Source organism: Littorina saxatilis, linkage group LG1 (assembly GCF_037325665.1).
Source record: "Littorina saxatilis isolate snail1 linkage group LG1, US_GU_Lsax_2.0, whole genome shotgun sequence".
Taxonomy (NCBI): Eukaryota; Metazoa; Mollusca; class Gastropoda; order Littorinimorpha; family Littorinidae; genus Littorina; species Littorina saxatilis.
In genome coordinates this window covers 20,183,521-20,191,711 of record NC_090245.1, presented here as the reverse complement: position 1 = coordinate 20,191,711, position 8,191 = coordinate 20,183,521, and the positions used below count along the sequence as shown (strand labels likewise).

Here is an 8,191-nt window from a genome sequence, read left to right as displayed (position 1 = left end):
AACACTATACGTTAAGGCTGGAGCACACTTTGGAAAGTACGTTGGAGTAGCCTCCCTTCTTCGTTGGAGTAGCCTCCCTTCCCGGATTTAGAACGCGTTTCGTGTCGTAACAGATTATCCACTTACTAGCCATATCCGTATGCAAAATAATGAAATAAACATTAGGAAATGGCAGACGTTTACAAATGTCGACATTCTCTATCAGTGCAATAAAAAACAATCGTTAGAACTTGCATTTACGACATGTCGTACGTGAGAACGTGTCAGTAAACAAGCACTTTTTGCCTGGCTGAAGAACCCCACGAGTCAAGCTAAAACAGACGACAAGTAATGGAAAGCAGTCTGCGGATAAACATAACAAACTACTGATGAAAAAGTGTGTTCATCCCTGCTCTGGATAAAAGACATCGGACTGATGACAACGTGGCAGCGTTCACGCGAAAAGAATTTTTTTCAGATTATCGCTTCTACATTTTATTGCACGTACTTGGGGCAGATCTGAATTTCTGAAAGATGACAAATCGGTCTTGTGAGTTGAGAACCACATGTTCTTTGCCGACAGAAATCACGATGGGACAAGATGCAGATTGTGTTGAAGAGATGTTTGCAGATTATCGCATCTACATTTTATTGCTCAGATCAATGCACGTAGTTGGGGTAGATCTGAATTTCGCAATGGAAGACGACAAATCCGTCTTGTGAGTTAAGAACCACATGTTCTTTGGCGGCAGAAATCACTATGGGACAAGATGAGGATTGTGTTGAGGGGCTAATACTGACTGACTTTAGATGAAGAGTTCCTAGACCTGGTTTTTGTAGATAGGCATCATGATGATATCCTGGTTTTTTTTTTACGTTCTTGGTGACAACGCGCCAGAATCGCACGAAGATCGAACTCTCGAAGAAAACAAGTTTATCGCTGAACATCGGAAATGTGAAAGTATTGCTCTTCCTGTCTGACCAGTCTCCCCGTTAAATCCACAGGCTACATTATTTATCAGGTAACTTACCAAACCGGAGTGTGTGTGTGTGTGTGTGTGTGTGTGTGTGTGTGTGTGTGTGTGTACACCGGATTACCACCATCAACGCACCCTTTTGGACTTTTCTACTATGCCTGCTGTGACATTCACGAGGATTATTGTGATTCTTGGACAATCGTGTGCCTATGCTGGACTTGCAGGAAGACAAACGGTGCCGGAACGGTATACGTGCTGCCAAGTGTGCACGTCCAGAGCGCAGTGTGAACCGAGAGTGAGTGTGTCATTGTGTGGAAGTTTTGCTTGATTGATTTATTCATGATTTAATTTGCTTTTTGGTTCAATAGTAAAATCTGTGTACGTTATACTTTGTATTTTGTGGTGTGATTCGCCCGAGTGCGAGACCCCCATCCCCGAACGCCTCTGTGGGTGGAATTGTATATACTTGTGTAACGTGAGTGTGTAGATGAGAATGTGAAAGTTGCTTTGGACCCAGATACACACAGCAGACACCAACGCAACAGCTAAGTTTCAGCCTGACAAAGAAATTCGAGTGACACAGCTAATGGCTGTACTTGTTATTTCTCTATTAAAACAAATGTTTCAAGATCTTTTGGCCAAAACAAATAAATTGTCTGTTTCTATTAACATGGCTAAAAAAAATAGGGTAGGTAGGTAGGTGTTTTTGTTGTTGTTGTTGCCAGGATAGAATTCTTGAAAATAACTAAATGACACAAAGAGACAAGACTCGCTATAGATAGATTTATAAAAACAAAAACAAATGTGACAAAGGATATAAAATGATTGTTTTACCTGGTCTGGAATCTTCAGTAGTAATTGCATAAAAAAGTCTGATATATCAATTATCATGTTAACTTTTTCTTAAAATGGGTGCGTTAAATCCTAGTCTGTTTGTTTTTAATGCACTAAGCAATCCTTCGACTGACAGAAAAGATGTATTTTAAAAATGTCCAGTTGCTTTTACTTATTTTTCTAATTGGAAGAGAATACAAATTATGCACTCTTTTCTGTTCAAATGGGTAGAGGGCGGGGGTAGTAAAAGGATCACAGTTCAAGATTTTGCGCGACAAGAGGTGTGTTTCTTTTAACTGTGATAAAGAGTGAAAACTCAACTTGGTATCTAACACTATTTCTGAACACTGTGACCACTTTAGCACTTTTTTTCTTCTTTTTTTTCTGTCTTCCAAACTTCTAATTCAACTTCAAAAATGATTAAAAAAAAAGGTTTTTTTTCTTCTGAAATCTACAGTTAAATCACTATTTTGGATATTCTATTTTGCTTCCCTATTTATCTTCTTAAGTTTTTGATCATCTGATTACCTTGCTTTTCTATTTGGAAGATAATATGCACTCTTTTCTGAAAAATGGGTAGGGGGTGGGGGTAGTAAAAGCATCACAGTATAAAATTTTGTGCGACAAGAGGTGTGTTTCTTTTAACTGTGATGAAGAGGGATAACTCAACTTGGTATCTAACACTAGTTCTGAACACTGTAACCACTTTAGCACTTTTAATTTATTTGTTCTGTCTTCCAAGCTTTAAATTCAGCTTATAAAATGAGTAAAACAGTGTGTGTTTTCTGAATTCACCAGTTAAATCACTCTGTTGGATGTTGTTTTTTGCTTCCCTCTTTCTGTTCTGAAGTTTTTTATCATCTGACTACCTTGCTTTTCTATTTGGAAGATAATATGCACTCTTTTCTGAAAAATGGGTAGGGGGTGGGGGTAGTAAAAGCATCACAGTTCAAGATTTTGCGCGACAAGAGGTGTGTTTCTTTCAACTGTGATGAAGAGGAATAACTCAACTTGGTATCTAACACTATTTCTGAACACTGTAACTACTGAAGCACTTTTAATTTTTTTTTCTGTCTTCCAAGCTTTAAATTCAGCTTATAAAATGAGTAAAAAATTGTGTTTTTTTTCTGAATTCACCAGTTAAATCACTCTGTTGGATGTTATTTTTTGCTTCCCTATTTCTGTTCTGAAGTTTTTGATCATCTGACTACCTTGCTTTTCTATTTGGAAGATAATATGCACTCTTTTCTGAAAAATGGGTAGGGGGTGGGGGTAGTAAAAGCATCACAGTTCAAGATTTTGCGCGACAAGAGGTGTGTTTCTTTTAACTGTGATGAAGAGGGATAACTCAACTTGGTACCAAACACTATTTCTGAACACTGTAACCACTTTAGCACTTTCATTTTTTTTCTTCTGTCTTCCAAGCTTTAAATTCAGCTAATAAAATGAGTAAAAAAGTGGGGTTTTTTTTAGAATTCACCAGTTAAATCACTATGTTGGATGTTCTATTTTGCTTCCCTATTTCTGTTCTTCAGTTTTTGATCATCTGACTACCCTGCTTTTCTATTTGGTAGATAATATGCACTCTTTTCTGAAAAATGGGTAGGAGGTGGGGGTAGTAAAAGCATCACAGTTCAAGATTTTGCGCGACAAGAGGTGTGTTTCTTTTAACTGTGATGAAGAGGGATAACTCAACTTGGTATCAAACACTATTTCTGAACACTGGAACCACTTTAGCACTTTAAATTTTTTTTCTTCTGTCTTCCAAGCTTTAAATTCAGCTAATAAAATGAGTAAAAAAGTGGGTTTTTTTCAGAATTCACCAGTTAAATCACTATGTTGGATGTTCTATTTTGCTTCCCTATTTCTGTTCTTCAGTTTTTGATCATCTGACTACCCTGCTTTTCTATTTGGTAGATAATATGCACTCTTTTCTGAAAAAATGGGTAGGGGGTGGGGGAAGTAAAAGTATCACAGTTCAAGATTTTGCGCGACAAGAGGTGTATTTCTTTTAACAGTGGTAAAGAGGGATAACTCAACTTGGTATCTAACACTATTTCTGAACACTGTAATCACTTTAACACTTTTAATATATGTTTGTCTGTGTTCCAAGTTTCAAATTAAGCTTCAAAAATGGGTAAAAAAAATAGTTTTCTCATAATTCACAAGTTAAATCATTATGTTGGATGTTCTATTTTGCTTCCCTCTTTCTCTTCTTAAGTTTTTGATCATCTGACTACCCTGCTTTTCTATTTGGAAGATAATATGCACTCTTTTCTGACAAATGGGAAGGGGGTGGGGGTAGTAAAAGCATCACAGTTCAAAATTTTGCGCGTTAAGAGGTGTATTTTTTTATAAATTGGTAAAGAGGGATAACTCAACTTGGTATCTAACACTATTTCTGAACACTGTAATCACTTTAACACTTTTAATCAATGTTTGTTGGTGTTCCATGCTTCAAATTGAGCTTCAAAATGGATACAAAAGGATTTTTTTCCAATTTCACGAGTAAAATCACTACGTTTAATGTTCTATTTTGCTTCCCTATTTCTCTTCTTCAGTTTGTGATCATCTGATTGTTATTTTGTTTACATTTTCACAATACAATATTGCAACTTATTCAGTAGTGTTTGCGTGAAAAAATCTGATACCTATGCTTAAACTTCAGTCGTTATCTTAAAATTTTGCGCGTTAAGCCCTTTATATTTTGTATTTTCCTGATAAAGCAAACATTGAACTAACAGAAAAAGTAACTTTTAAAACTACCTAATCACTTTGAAATTGGGCCTCCAAAGTGTTCTCCAGCCTTAATTGGATCTGTGATCCAAACATGGCTTTTGGTCAATCGAGATGGAAGTTTATTCCACAAGCCCGTAGGGCTCGTGGAATAAACTGCCATCGAGATTGACCAAAAGGCATGTTTGGATCACAGATCCAATTAACATATATATCTCGACATTCACTGGTCTTAGGGTTTTTGTTTTCAAAGAAGAAAGAAACTTGCTTGAACACGGACCACTTCTCCGAGCAAAATCAACAAACCTAATCACTCGCATTCCACCTCAAGGTCTCGGCCAACCAAGACTATGGCATACTCGTAGCAAAGCCGCCGAATGGTACCGTAAACCAAGAATAGTGACGTAAGAGAATAGAATGTCGTCTTTTGATTTGGAACGTGACGTGTTTCAGAACTTCTTCTGGACAACTCGGATGGTCTTCTGCGTAGTGGTTGGCACGAGATTATTTTTCTTTTTTGACAGTTCATCCTTCGATACTGTAGCAAAACGTTTCATCTTTTTTTCACTTTCGAGTATGCGGACGACTGAACTTGACCGCTAAAAAGTAGTCCTTTCGGAATCATTACGCCGAGTCTGAACATGAGGTCTGAACATTGTTTTTAGGCAGGATCTAGGTGAAAGCGAGGCTGTTCTTATCTCTGTGTACAGTCGAGAGAGAGAGAAATACATGTCGAGACATAAATATATGTCTCGACATGTATTTCTCTCTCTCTCGACTGTACACAGAAATAAGAACAGCCTCGCTTTCACCTAGATCCTGCCTAAAAACAATGTTCAGACCTCATGTTCAGACTCGGCGTAATAATACCGAAAGGACTACTTTTTAGCGGTCAAGTTCAGTCGTCCGCATACTCGAAAGTGAAAAAAAGATGAATCGTTTTGCTACAGTATCAGAGCATATGGGATGAACTGTCGAAGAAGAAAAAGAATCTTGTGCCAACCACTGGGCGCAGAAGACCATCCGAGTTGTCCAGAAGAAGTTCTGAAACACGTCACGTTCCAAATCAAAAGACGACATTCTATTCTCTTACGTCACTATTTTTGGTTTACGGTAACATTCGGCGGCTTTGCTGCGAGTATGCCATAGTCTTGGTTGGCCGAGACCTTGAGGTGGAATGCGAGTGATTAGGTTTGTTGATTTTGCTCGGAGAAGTGGTCCGTGTTCAAGCAAGTTTCTTTCTTCTTTGAAAACAAAAACCCTAAGACCAGTGAATGTCGAGATATATATGTTAATTGGATCTGTGATCCAAACATGCCTTTTGGTCAATCTCGATGGCAGTTTATTCCACTCGCCCTACGGGCTTGTGGAATAAACTTCCATCTCGATTGACCAAAAGCCATGTTTGGATCACAGATCCAATTAACGTATAATGTTGGTTTAGGGTAACCCGACCGACCCTACAACTTCATTTCTAAAAAAAACCAAAAAACAGTTTGGCACTTTTTGCGAACCATACCAATATTAAGGGAAGTAACATCCTTTAAAATCAACTAAATTTAAAAAAAAATTGTTAAAAAAGCCGACCTACCGACCCTCTCGGGTCTTTTTTTGGTCACGTTACCCTAAACCGACATATATATTTTTGTTTGGCCTTATGCGTTTCCCGCACTGCTGCATTATTTTGTTAAAGTGCTGGTTCCCCGCAGCATTCGCCGTGACAAATCTAGTTTTTGGATTCAGTTTTATTGATATCAAGTTTCAAAAAAAGATACACAATCACCATTCTCTTTGTGACAACTGAGTGGCTCGAATGATTTTGAAATGGAATTGTTGAAATCAGAAGTGGAGAAACTGATTTTATATTAAATAACACGAACAGCGAATTCAGCGATTATGGTTGATAAGGGTCAAATTATACCTGCGCCGATTCGCGGCGCTGTATGCTGCGATAGGGATTATATGACGAGTACTTGGCCTGTTTTCTTTTCACGCAACGTGTAGCGGGCTGGTGAAAAAAAAAGAATTACCTCAATAATCTGCAGTGCGTCGTCTGTGCCGCTGACTCTGCGCAGGTGTAATTTGCCCCTAAGAATCACTTATTGCCGTGCTTACTAAACTTGACTTTAAGCAATGTAATAGTATGTGGTATAGCTCTTAGTCAGGGAGCAATTCCCAGTTCGTATTAATTCCGCCTCATCAGTTTTAGTAGTTTAACGCGCCATTTACCAACTACTATATTTTTTCAAAATATTCGACTGAGGTTTAACCGCTTTGCATCTTTAACTGAGTTTCCAGCTCATTTGTCAGTCTGTTATCCGACAGCTTAAAATATTTGAACGCTCGACTGTGTGCTAATGTGGGCAACACTGCTGCTAATCAAATGCGCAGTGGGCGCGGCTGTGTGCACGTAGTCTCCTTTTTGGCATTGTTGTTTCTGGTTTGGGCCAAATAAAACTTGCTTTTTGACATCGCTTTCCGGTCACAAGACACGGATTTTTTGGTAATGTTGCGTAAGAAAAAAACCCACAGTTTTCTACCCAATTCTTCCATCCTGCCAAACTCTGTTTACCCTCCGAGAGATAGACGATAAAAAGTACAAGCTGAACTTAGAACTGCAAGTCACAAGTTACTCATTTACATAAAAAGCTTCCTTACTGGTACATTATGCCGCCTATAGGTGATGGATGATTTGTGGTAGTCACATAGTGTTGCTTATTTTTCACGAACATGGCAATGTGCGACATATGCTTTTGACTTTTTGACTTTTCGTCAGGTTGACTCCACACTGAGAAAAAAAAAAGAGAGAGAGAGAGAGAGAGAGAGAGAGAGAGAGAGAGAGAGAGAGAGAGAGAGAGAGAGAGAGAGAGAGAGAGAGAGAGAGAGAGAGAGAGAGAGAGAGAGAGAGAGAGAGAGAGAGAGAGAGAGAGAGAGAGAGAGAGTGTGGCAGCAACAAATAGAGCAGCAAATAAGCTTCTGGAACTGAACCTGCTTGTTGACATTTACGAGGGAATTCATAACATACTGCACACATACACAGGACAAATATCATGTTTAGCTGCGTCATTTATAACACAGAAAAGAAAACAAACACACGCATAAACAATTACACACATGCTGACGTTGAGACTCAATCTCTTGTCTCGACGCAGCCGCCAGCTCTTGAAAATTCCATAAACCTCAATATCAAGTCTGTCATCGTCATCAGTTTTGAAGAACGATGGCTAATAGGAGTCTGAAAGTAAAACAGGAATCCATTTAAAACACAGAACTGAAGTGGCAGCATTTGCTATTATCAGGCGCCCATCTGATAGACGGAAGATTGTGCTGTGAAAGCATGAAACATATTCGTCATAAAACCTCTTTATTAACAAAATAGGTGACCTTGCAAACCTTATTAACCCTAATTTCAACCACTTGTGCCAGATTCACCATAAAACCTCTTTGTCAACAAAATAGTGAACTCAGTTGCAAACTTTTACCGACATTTCAGCCTCATTTTGTTCTACCCACATCTTTTCCGTCGTTCTGGTTAGTACAGCTGCCTTTATGTGTCTCTCAAAATTCATATCCTTCAACACAGCATTTCTATACAGGCAGCCGGCGTAATCTTCTTTCTTTCGCCGCCAAAATGCCACCCGATACTCTCAAATCTGAGACAACAA

General features: G+C 38.6%; 1 protein-coding gene across 1 annotated transcript in view; it reads left to right on the top strand.

The window, feature by feature from the left end:
- Positions 1 to 8,191, top strand: part of LOC138964267 (uncharacterized) — a 22,382-nt gene that overhangs the window by 2,535 nt on the left and 11,656 nt on the right. The gene's annotated exons all lie outside the window — the stretch shown is intronic.